Source organism: Ailuropoda melanoleuca, chromosome 4 (genome assembly GCF_002007445.2).
Source record: "Ailuropoda melanoleuca isolate Jingjing chromosome 4, ASM200744v2, whole genome shotgun sequence".
Taxonomy (NCBI): Eukaryota; Metazoa; Chordata; class Mammalia; order Carnivora; family Ursidae; genus Ailuropoda; species Ailuropoda melanoleuca.
This window is the reverse complement of record NC_048221.1, coordinates 52,166,000-52,178,820: the sequence shown is the minus strand read 5'-3', so window position 1 is coordinate 52,178,820 and position 12,821 is coordinate 52,166,000. Positions and strand designations below refer to the sequence as shown.

Here is a 12,821-nt window from a genome sequence, read left to right as displayed (position 1 = left end):
TGGTTATCTCCGGGCCTGTGATGCTGGCAGGCTGGCGTTCCTCTCGCTGCTAGGCCCTGGACCCTTCCGGGAGTCCGAACACCGACCCTTCTCGATTACTGAGCCTCCCTGCCAGGCGCCGACCAGTACCGGTATCACAGCCTTCACGGCTCCGAAATGGCGACGAGTGACATTGCGAAGCCACGCCCCCTCCCTGGGGGGCGGGGCCTGAGTTCAGGCTAGAGTGATAGATGCCCGAACCAAGTTTGAAGTCCGCTGCCAGGCGGGCTCGCGCAGAAGCAGAGAGCTGGTGGCGCCGCAGGTCGGGAGGAGGAGCACCGAGTGGAGGGCTCGTTTGCCGGGGCCGCCCGAGAGTCTCTTCGTCGCGGACGTTGGGGCCGCCATCTTAGATGGCGGGAGTAAGACGAGGACGAGCGTGAGACGGGAAGGCTTTCCTGCCGCTCTCCTTGGGCCCGGAAGAGGGCCAGCTGGCCCGGCTTTGGGGCGTGTGCCCCGAGGCGCGGAGCGCGAGTGCGACGATGCGGGGACTGCCCGGGGCCCCGTCCCCTGGGCTGGGGACGCGCCGAATGTGACCGCCTCCCGCTCCCTCACCCGCCGTGGGGAGGAGGAGCGGACCATACGCCGCCGCCGGACGACGGGACACGGCGGCTCGGCTCCTTCAGGTAGGCGGCAGGGCTGTGCCCTGGCTGCCGGGGGATCCGGGCGGCGAGGTTGAAGGGGCAGAGTTCCCCGGCGTCCGGGGCTGGGCGGCGTTGATGGAGCGACCCTGCGGCTGCCGGGGGAGGGCCCGGGCCAGGCCTCTGTAACCCCGGGTGGCGCTGGGCGGGCGGGAGCCCTGGGGCCCGGTGTCATGGCCGGCGAGCCGAGTTTCCACATCCCCACTCAAATTTCCTTGTGTTTCGGGGAAACGTGCTAGCGCCACCCCTGCACTCGGTGCACATTCCTTATATTTGGCAATGGAAAAATTGCCCAGAATTGCCCCGTATCTATGTTGTCATTCAGGTGAACTAATTCCTTTTCTTTCTGGGCGCGGAGGGGGTCCCGGTCTTGCATCTTGTCCGAGTCCGTCACGCAAGTGACACCCTTACGGGGAGGACGAAAAGAATCGGGGACGAGAGGAGGAAGTGGGCCAGTGCCCGACCACAAAGGCACTGGGGCCTCGCCTTGGGCTTCGGGACTCTGTGGGTTACTAATGAAAGGTTTGGGATGCGTATACTGAGGTTTGGCCCTGGGATGCTTTGGAATGAAGATCCGGGGCTGTCTTTGTGTAAAGTGAGAGCCGCCGGGACGCTTCAGTTCTGCAGCTGCAGAGGTTCTGCAGAGCTAGTCGATGCCCAGAAAGAGGAGTTTGGGCATCATGAGAGGAGAGGCGGTTGTGTTCATTCATTGTTCTCTTTTCAGAGCTCTGGGTGTGCCCTCTGGTATTCATTTCTCTGGTGGGAAGAATGTTAGGATCCCCTGTGCCTCCTTGAGATGTGACCGGGCCCTAGAGGGTCGTTTAATCTAAGTAGGGATGAATTCAGCTCACGTTCATGGAGTATTTCTGCTTGCTTCGTCTTCTGCGCTTTGAGTGGAGGGAACCTGCTCTTCTTTCCACCAAGGCGTGAAAACAATGCGCTGTGATAAGGATGGACTCACCGAGTGTTGTGGGAATTTGGAACAGCTAGTTTTGCTTGGGGGAGTTGAGGAAGCCTGAACACTGGAGGGAACTTTTGCGGCCAGTTTTGGACTGTTGAGTAAGAAGTGCTTACCAGGTGAGGAGGAGGGGAGAGCATTATAAGCCGAAGGGACCGCTGGTACAAAGGCAAAGAGACGTGCAGGATTTGGGATGAGTTTGGGGTGCAGGAAGGAAGTGGTGAGAGATGAGGGTCTAAAAGAAAAGTGAAGTATCTTTGTTGGAGAGCGTGAACTAGTTGATTTAATTTGGATTGTTGGACTGCAGAATATGAATTAGAATATGAATATTCTGATTTTTTCTTGCTGATAACTAATTTCCCCCCTGATGATGTTGAAGCTGATGGTAATTGAAAAGATTCACTGTGTTAACCCATCTAAGAACATTTTTGATAAGTGCTTTATGTCAGATGTTTTGCACTTACACAGTGGTGAATGAACTGAACTTCATATTCCTAGGTGCTCTTGTAAAAGATTTTTCTAAGGTTTTTCTTGGTCACCGAAATGTTGACTTTATGCATGTAGTGCACGCTGCTAATACTGTATTTTAAATGGCTCTTGGCAATAAAAACCACGCTCCCCAGTCGTGTAGAAACTGGGAGATTATATGAAACAGCTGAAAGTATTTTTAATTTATTAAGTGTGTTGTATATAGTAAACTTCCTTTGCATTGATTCCATGGTTTCCAGTTTTGTTGTAAAGTCGTTAGCTCTCTAAACATAATTTACCCCAAGTTGCTGTATTGTTGTGATTAATGCTTATGCTAAAGTGATTATTATGGTCTTAACCGACTTCAGCTAGCAGTTCCTGAGTTTTTCTTGGGTTGTGATGGTTATATGCCACTGAAGAACATTAAGATACTTATGGCTTGTTTTCACCCATATCACTTCAAGGGCTAAGCTGTTTAAAATGCACCAGAAACATTTGACCCAGTTGAACACTGAGTCCTTGGGAAAATAAACCTGTTAGTGTTTCTGCTGGAAAAGCTTATCTTTTAGGTATGTGGTGTTTGTGATTAAAATTTGTAGTGGGGTTGCTTAGCCTTGTTAAAACTTTTGTCAGCAGTTGAAAAGTGTAAGCCTTCAAAGTAGAAGGCTTGAGTGAAATACATTAGAACATATTTTGTGGGATTTGGGTTAGCAGAAGAAAACAGGGAAACAGATTAAGCTGGTCATTTGTGATGAAAAGTATCTAAAAGTTGAAATGGAGAATGGTTAAACATCAAGTACTGTATTACAACTGCTCTGAAACTAGTTGTGTTTAGTTTAAAACATGCCGTTTGTGAAATCCAAAGGAGGTGGTTTAAACAACAATTTCTTGGAAGTTAAATTTGAGTTTTCCAGAAATACTAGGTCACTTATTAAATGGAAAATACAATTAATAACTTTAAATTACAATTTCAAGTAGGTTGTTAGTGGTAGATGTATGGTTCTACTACATTCTAATTTCAGATAAAACTTTGTTAGTAACCTGCCTAAAAATAGAAAACTGTTACATGAGGGAGTGCTTTTGTTTGCATGTTAGGAACATAATAGGCCATACATAATAATCCTGGTCTTGGGAGGAGCTTGTTAGCCAAACAGCATGCCTTAATGTTGACTTGCAGAGGAGGATTTTAAATATTGCTTTTGAAAGGCAGTGGACTCTGTGACAGTAGGGTGTTTATGAAACCATAAAATGGAACTTGCAAAGGTTTTTTGTTTTTCAAATTGTACAAGTCATGGAAGTCATTTCTTTAAAACTGTAGTTGGAAAATTGCTCACTTTGACTAAGTTAATTGGAAAACCAAGGAACATTGGACTTATTTATGATGAGGTTGCATAGAGTTTGAGGTTGTCATATTGTGTGTGTGTGTGTGTGTGTGTATGGATGGTTAAAAATTCCTATTTGCTAAACTGGTTGCTAAATGTAACACTAGATATTTGTGTTACAATTCAGTATTTCTGGTATAGGGCTAAATTACCTTGCCTATCGTCCTCATGATAGTAATGGCTGGGTATTTTATTCTTGCCCTAAAAGTGGAGTGAAAATTCCTTAATTTCATATTAAAGTTTTCATCTTTTATTTTGCAGTGGTTGAATCATTTTGTTCCTCTATTTCTCCCAGAATACTTGTGTAGCTCTCAATGGTTTTCATGATTAACTTCAGAGCTTTTAGCCTTTCTTCTAAAATTGCTCCTAAAATCTCAGTTTAACCAAGGAAAATGTCAAGTGGGTGTTCTTTCTTTGTTATTGGTTTTGGCCCAGGCTATCTCAAGTCTCTTTGGCAAATCACTCCCAAAGTGTGTTAATTGCTTCACATTCCAATCAGTGTACATAGTTTTTTCTTGAGGAACACTTGACACATAGTTTTATTTTTAGACCAGATTCTAAGTGATCTTAGGGGGTGGGGATTAACAACCCTAAAGCTAGTTTCAAATTTTAAAATCTTTGTGATTTTGAGATTGTTGGTATTTTCGGTTAACTAATGGAAAGCAGCAGGCAATGACAATGTTTTAGGGGACCCAGTATTTTTAAATGCTAGTGAGGACTTTGTGGACTTTACTGGTGTCCTCTTCCTCCTCTTTCTACCTGTTGGATTCCATTTATTGTCATACAGTAACAAGCATAAGTACATTTTTACTGTTGGAATCAAGGTCTTCTATTTTTTTTCTTCCATCCTGCTATGGAAAGCAAAAGTGGTTTGATTTCTTTGAAGCTACTTAATACTAGGCATTACATTTGGACAGTGTTTACTTTTTTCCATCCCTGTACTTTTCTGATGGAAGAGCCAGGCTAGTTAATGTTTAACTGTGTTAATATGTCTTTAAAATTGTGAATTTTCATTCCTTTTTTCTTACCCCCCCCCCAAGTAATCTCTACACCCAACGTGGGGCTCGAATTTACAACCCTGAGATCAAGAGTTCGCAAACTCTACCGACTAAGCCAGCTAGGTCTTAATCTAGGTATTTCTGAGGCATCCTTTTCAACTATGGATAGCTTTTAACATCTGTCCATGACCTGGGTTTGGGAGAGATGAAATCCTTAATTTTCCCTGGAAGTATATGACTTTTGTTCTTTGTGGCAAATCTCATTAGGAAGCTCAAAGTTTCTAGGAGAGGCATTTCTCTGGATCCAGAAGATCATTCAGAAAGGAGCTGCCATTTGCATTTAAGAGAATTTGTTTACAATAGAAAAGACTGGAAAGAGTTCAAATGTCTGCAGTAGTGAAATGATTAAGTAAACTGTGCTACAGCCACTTGATGGGGCACTGTACTTGTCATTAAATATGGATTATATGAAGCATTGATGACATGGAAAATGCTGAACACAAAATTGTGTATCTGGAATGATTGCAGTTGTATAAAAAATACAGTGGAATATTGTTTAGTAATAAAAAGAAATGGTGTACTGATACATTCTCCAGTATGTATAAACCTTGCAAACATGTTAAATGAAAAAAGCCGGTCATAAAAGACCACACACTGTATGATTCCATTTGTTTGAAATGTCCAGAATAGGCTAGTCCACAGAGACAGAATGTAGGTTAGTGGTTGCCGGGGCCTGGAGGGAGTGGGGAATGGGCAGCCACTGTGATAGGGTTTTTTTCTGGGGGAGTGATGAAAATGTTCTCAAATTGATTGTGGAGATGGATGCACAACTCTGAATATGACAAAAACCATTGAATTGTACACTTCAGGTGGTGACTTGTATGATATGTGAATTACATCTCAAGCTGTTTAAAAAAAAATCTCAAAACCTACACATAGGGAGAAAATACATGTAGATGTTAGCAGTGGTTGTTAAACAGTGGAAATAAGGACAATGTTCTTATACTTTCTGTTTTCTCTGAATGTGTTGCTTTTATAATAGAAGAGTACATTTATTTATTTATTTATTTATTTATTTTTTAAAAGATTTTATTTATTTATTCGACAGAGATAGAGACAGCCAGGGAGAGAGGGAACACAAGCAGGGGGAGTGGCAGAGGAAGATGCAGGCTCCCAGCAGAAGAGCCTGATGTGGGGCTCAATCCCACAACACCGGGATCAGGCCCTGAGCCGAAGGCAGACACTTAACCGCTGTGCCACCCAGGCGCCCCAGAAGAGTACATTTAATAAAGTTATTTAATTGTATTCATGGTGTGGGTCTTTATGTTACCCCAGACATTCAGTTGCTGTCAGATTCCATTGACAACTACATTTTTGAGCTTCTTTCAGCCGTTTTCTTTTTTCTCCAGATTAGTTCAAGCTTTGCTTACTATTTGCCTTGACTGTTCTTAGAACCTCTGACACGAACTCCTTTTTCTTATTTCTTCCCATGGTAGTGCTTTTTCCACATTGATGTCGGATTCACTCTTACTGTGCAGATTCTTAAAAATTAAATTTTATTAATTTTTTGAATAGATAATACTGTCACATGCCACAAAATTAAAAGGATACAGAAATTTAGGCCGATTAAGTAAGGTTGTGCAGAGTAATTCTACCTCTCCCTTTGTTCCCCACCTACTCAGCTTTCTTTCATGGAGGGAAATAATGGGGTTTTTATGTATCCTTTTTTTTTTTTTTTGGTAAAGATTTTATTTATTTATTTGACAGAGAGAGAGAGAGCATGAGTGCACAAGCAGGGGGAGCTAGAGGGAGAGGGAGAAGCAGGCTCCCTGTTGAGCAGAGAGCCTGCTGTGGGGCTCGTCTGGGGTTCGACTCCAGGACCCTGGGATCATGACCTGAGCCCAAGGCAGATGCTTAACCTACTGAGCCACCCAGGTGCCCCTTATGTATCCTATTTTGTGATGATAATAATATTCTAATGTAGGTGTGTTGGCCTTACTTCTGTTCGAAGATCTTCCAAAAGTCTCCATTGCCTACCAGACTAAACATAGTTCTTGCTTAATGTAGATTCCTCATACTAGCTTTGGTGGAGTTCAAAAGTCGTTTGTTTTTTTTTTTAAGCACTTATGTAGGCGCAGGCTAGTGAGCTTAGTGCAGTGTGAATGAGGCAAGTTCCTGCCTTCAGCGACCTTATCTAATGAGGAGAGATTGACACAATTTCCTCACTTTTATCTGTTCCTCTTTTAAGAGCCATTTTGAACGCCGTCTTCTAAATATCATTTCCTGATCTCTTTTTCCTCTTCTCACTCATTATTTTATTTCCTTCCTTGAGCACCGCCTTAAAACTTTACTTTGCATTTATTTTTCTTATGGCCTCTATCATGTAATCTGTGAGTTTATTATCCCGTTAGATTATAAACTGAAGGGGCGCCTGGGTGGCTCAGTCGTTAAGCGTCTGCCTTCAGCTCAGGTTGTGATCCCAGGGTCTTGGGATCGAGCCCTACATCGGGCTCCCTGCTCGGTGGAAAGCCTACTTCTCCCTCTCCCACTCCCCCTGCTTGTGTTCCCTCTCTTGCTGTCTCAAAAAAAAAGATCATAAACTGAAATTAATGCTTCCTGATCCATATGCAATTCCTTATTTACTGATATTTGTAAAAAATTTTCCTTTTGAGAGGCTGAGGGACCATATTTGTGTGTTTCAGTGAAAGTGTTGAGTCTACATTTCAGCACTTAGTACTAGGTTTTATAAGACCTTCTATTTAAATTTAAATGATTTCCTTTTTTTTGTACTGTGCACTATAGATTTTATATGTATTTATTGTGACACATATGAAAGTATTTGTTTACTCCTTTCGCTAGAAGATTGTATCTTAATCACCTTTGACTACCCAGAGTTTAGCATAATGGCTGACACCTGATGGCAGCCAATTTGTTGAGTGTAAGGTGCTAAATAGTGTTAATTGAATTGAATTTTTTGTATAGATATCCTCCAACTCTGGCTAGACTTAAGTTCCTTAAAGGTGGGGCATATCTTACTCTCATTTATAAATCTCCAGTTCTTAAAACTGTCTTGATTATATAACAAACATTAACTGAATGAGTGGAGATTCAGAGATTAATCACCTGTGGACTTAGTTCCTTTCTCCTGTCCATCACAAACACACAAATGCTTACTATTTTTTTTTTTTAAAGATTTTATTTATTTATTGGACAGAGATAGAGACAGCCAGCGAGAGAGGGAACACAAGCAGGGAGTGGGAGAGGAAGAAGCAGGCTCATAGCAGAGGAGCCTGACGTGGGGCTCGATCCCGTAACGCCGGGATCACGCCCTGAGCCGAAGGCAGATGCTTAACCGCTGTGCCACCCAGGCGCCCCGCAAATGCTTACTATTAAGTGGATATACTTACTACCAACTCAAACTCAGAACTTTGTAACTTCGGATATCTGTTGAAGGAGTCCTCTTGCTTAGCCTCCCCCTCTATGGGGCATTTTGTAGATTGCTCTGAGTTCTCACTGCCAGCTCCATGAGGACATTTGCCTGCTTTAGCAGCTCCCTTATTCACTGGCCCACATGCTCTTGTCATACTGGCTATTTCCTTTGCATTCATAGGCTTTACACATGGAAGAGAATTTTAACCAGAGGGAACGTGAGGGCGTACGTGATAATTCTACCTTCCTTCACGTTAGTCTGGACTGGAATTAGAGTGCAGTTGTGAATTGTGAGCGTAGAGATCATAACCTTCGTGACTCATATTTAGCTGACAGTGTGAAATGGGCCCCTTACGCTTTTTTTGGAGGGGGGCAGGTAAACTATACATAAAATTTACCATTTTAACCATATTTAAGTGTACTATTCAGTGGCAGTAAGTACATTCACAGCATTGTGCAGCCATCACCACTGTTTCCAGAACATTTTCATCAACCCAAACAGAATACCCTGTACCCATTAAACAAAACTTGCCATTCCTTCCTATTTATCTCTGGTAAATTCTACTTTCTCTCTATGAATTTGCTCATTCCAAGTACCTCATATAAGGGAAAATTATACAGAATTTTTGATACTGCGTTCGGTTTATTTTACTTAATGTTTTTCCAAGGCCCATCCATATTGTACCATGTATCAAAATTTCATTCCTTTTTATGGTTGAATAATATTCCTGTGGGTGTGTGTAAGGTGTTTTGTCTGTTCATCTGTTGATGGATTCTTGGGTTGTTTCCACCTTTTGGTTGTTGTGAATAATGGTGCTGTGAATATTTGTTTACAAGTATCTGTTTGAATCTCTGCTTTCAGTTCTTTTGAGTGTATGCCTACGAGTGGACTTGCTGGGTCATATGGTAATTTGGTTTTAACTTTTTGAGGAACTGCCAAACTGTTTTCCACAGCAACTGCACCATTTTATATTTATACCAGCAATACATGAGGGTTCCAATTTCTTTACATCCTTGTCAATGCATGTTATTTTCCGTTTTTGGTTTGTTTTTGATAATGACTGTCCTAATGGATATGAAGTGGTGCTAGGCTTTTTTGTTACTGCTAATTAAATCTAATGAGCAAACAAGAAACTTAGAAGTTGACTATATTTGCATCTGATGGATTTTTTTCACCCTTATAAATGTATTTGTACATAATCCTCTTCAAAGAGATATCACACAACTAATGACTCATCTTTTTTGAAAAGAGTAAATTTTTTTGATAAGCTAGTATCAAGTAGTAGTTGGTGTAGTTACCTTCTTTATATCCTATATCCTCTTAATCTAAAGTGTATTCTGCCAAGTAGTGAAAGATGATTTCAGTTAATCCTGTTAGATAAGCTCTATTAAGTGAAAAAAGTCGAGTACTAAAATTAATACACAAAGATCTCATCTTTATAAAGAAAAATATTTACAAGTATATATTTATGTATAGAAAAGATTGGATACATATGTCCACGAATGTTGGCAAGGGCCATCTATAGGTTATTATTTTTTTGTGTTTTTTCATATTTTTCTGACACCCCCTCCCCCCATGAACATGTATCTATAATTAGTGTTTTGGTTTTTTATTTTAAGATTATTTTTTTTATTTTTTATTTTTATTTATTTATTTATTTATTTATTTTTAAAGATTTTATTTATTTATTCATTCGACAGAGATAGAGACAGCCAGCGAGAGAGAGAACACAAGCAGGGGGAGTGGGAGAGGAAGAAGCAGGCTCATAGCGGAAGAGCCCGATGTGGGGCTCGATCCCATAACGCCGGGATCACGCCCTGAGCCAAAGGCAGACGCCCAACCACTGTGCCACCCAGGCGCCCCAAGATTATTTATTTTAGAGCGCTTGTGCGTGAGCACGGGTCGGGAGTCAGAGAGAGAGAGAGAATTCTGAAGCAGACCTTTTGCTGAGTGCGGAGCCCCACATGGGGCTCAATCGCAGGACACTGAAATCATGACCTAAGCCAAAATCAAGAGTTGGCTGCTTAACCGACTGAGCCACTGAGGTGCCCCTGTAATTAGTGTATCTTTTAAAAAACTAATAGATTGGAAAATACAAATTATTACAAAAAGCCTGTGTATGCATGCGCATATGACATCTGTATACAGGGCTTATAAGCATGGAGAAGATACCAAAAAAGTAATTGGAGGTTGTTAACATAGGTTACTTGGTGGGGTTAGATGGAGGGAAGAAAGGGAAGGGTAAAGCAAAGAAGGGATTTTAAAAAACATTAGGTGCTATAGAAAAATAAGGTAGAGTAAAAGTTTTAGAGGGTACTGAGGATGGGGAGGGGCTGCTATTTGTAATGGATGTGTTTGTAAAGTCATTAAATATGAAGATTTAAAATAAAAGGAAAACAAAATTGTGTAAAAAGTAAAAGACTGTACTATTCTTTATCAGACTTGTTTCCAGACTTTTCCTCTACTCTTACTCCCTGGATACACTTTGGCTTTTGTCTTACCTCTGCATCTATCTTTTGAAATGCTACCCCTTCTAGTTCAAGTACTATTGGGAAAGGTTTCTCCACGCTCCCAATTTCAGAGTTTTCTTAAGGGGTGCCTGGGTCGTGCAGTTGGTTGAGCAACCCACTCTTGGTTTCGGCTTAGGTCATGATCTCAGTGTTGTGAGATCGAAATTGAGTTCAGTGAGGAGTCCACTTCAGATTCCCTCTCTTTCTTTCAAATAAATAAATCTTCAAAAAAAAAAAAATTGAACTACCCTATGACCCAGCCATTGCACTACTGGGTGTTTACCCCAAAGATACAGACGTAGTAAAGAGAAGGGCCATATGCACCCCAATGTTCATAGCTGCATTGTCCACAATAGCCAAATCATGGAAGGAGCCGAGATGCCCTTCAACAGATGACTGGATTAAGAAGCTGTGGTCCATATATACAATGGAATATTACTCAGCTATCAGAAAGAACGAATTCTCAACATTTGCTGCAACATGGACGGCACTGGAGGAGATAATGCTAAGTGAAATAAGTCAAGCAGAGAAAGACAATTATCATATGATTTCTCTCATCTATGGAACATAAGAACTAGGATGATCGGTAGGGGAAGAAAGGGATAAAGAAAAGGGGGGTAATCAGAAGGGGGAATGAAACATGAGAGACTATGGACTATGAGAAACAAACTGAAGACTTCAGAGGGGAGGGGGTGGGGGAATGGGATAGACTGGTGATGGGTAGTAAGGAGGGCACGTATTGCATGGTGCACTGGGTGTTATACGCAACTAATGAAGCATCAAACTTTACATCGGAATCTGGGGATGTACTGTATGGTGATTAACACAATATAATAAAATAAAATTAAAAAAAAAAAAGTCACCACCCCCTTTCTCCCCCCACAACGGCTGCCACCTTTTGTTGTAGGACTGCTTGTAATCATGAAAGTTCTTAGCACAATGCCTAGCACACAGTCAATCTTTAGTAAATGATGGTTCTTTTCTTCTACTTTAAAAGCTTCTGGGAGGCAAGGGTCAGTGTCTTTCTGAATTTTATATTCTTCATAGCAGCTAGCAGTTGAAAGTAGATTCTTAGAAATTGTGGTGGGTTTTTTTTTTTTAAGATTTTATTTATTTATTCATGAGAGACAGAGAGAGAGAGAGGCAGAGGGAGAAGCAGGGAGCCCAACGTGGGACTTGATTCCAGGACCCTGGAATCCTGACCTGAGCTGAAGGCAGATGCTTAACTGATTGAGCCACCCAGGCACTCAATTCTTAGAAATTGTTGACTGAATAGTGCTCCTTATTCTTTTTTTCTCTCAGTTCTATGCCTGGTTGCAGTATATACAAAAGCATCTGGTTCCTTAGATATTTTTATGTGGTAGATAGTGATTTAGTGTCCATGAAAAAGGTTAGGATAATATTGTAATTATATCTTTTCTCCATTAACATTTTATTCAGGTACTTGAGCACCTAATTTTATGTAAGGTGTACTATACTGGATGACGAAGTATAACAAGATGTAAGAAATACGTATAGTTCTTTTCCTTAAGGCATTCATATTTTAGTATATAATTACATAGGTTACATTTTCATGTTTTTTTTAATCCTGTGGCAGAGTATCTGGGTATAATTTAGAGCTTTAATGAATTAATGGTCTAATTACAGGGAAAACTTGTGCACATGTTCTTGTTTTAAGAAAATTACTCTTTTTTTTTTTTTTTTGTAAGATCTTATTTATTTGACAGAGAGAGACAGCCAGAGAGAGAGAACACAAGCAGGGGGAGTAGGAGAGGAAGAAGCAGGCTCCCAGCGGAGGAGCCTGATGCGGGGCTCGATCCCATAACGCCGGGATCACGCCCTGAGCCAAAGGCAGATGCTTAACTACTGAGCCACCCAGGCGCCCCAAGAAAATTATTCTTAAAAAGTTGCTTTAGAATATTTTCTGAAAAAAAAAAAGATAGTATAGATTTTTATAGGTACCTTCTTGTAATTTAAAAAAGTTCTTAAAGCAAGCAAGCTGGGTACCTTTGGGGATACCACTAAACACTAGGGAAATCTTTTCTATATGAGAGCCATTGACTCTGGAAGGAATTATAGGAGATTTGACTGAATCAGATGGTTACTTCTTGAAATTGTTCTGCCAAGTTGTAAACATGAAGAACTGCCTCCTATCTCAAGGATAAATTCCAGTGTCTGCCTGTGCCAGTGTGCAGAATAGTGGATTTATTTATTTTATATTTCATGTCTTTATTCTTGAGGAAGGCAAAATGCTATTTTTTAAGTTATTTGTTGATTATGCAAGATTTGCCACTAAAATTCATGCCTTTTATGTGGATTAGAAATTAGCAGTACAAGATTGCCTGGCTGGCTCAGTTGGTAGAGCATACAGCCCTTAATCTCGGGGTCTTGAGTTCAA

The 12,821-nt window shown here is 41.2% G+C and overlaps 1 protein-coding gene across 2 annotated transcripts in view; it reads left to right on the top strand.

Moving 5' to 3' along the window:
• The first annotated feature begins 524 nt into the window (after positions 1 to 524).
• RAF1 (Raf-1 proto-oncogene, serine/threonine kinase) overlaps positions 525 to 12,821 on the top strand; it is a 78,910-nt gene continuing 66,613 nt past the window's right edge. The window contains exon 1 of one of the 2 annotated variants that reach the window (XM_019801842.2): positions 525 to 662. The gene's annotated coding sequence lies outside the window, so the exon portion shown is untranslated. The remainder of the gene's footprint in view (positions 663 to 12,821) is intronic. The other variant, XM_011227520.3, reaches the window with a different exon arrangement.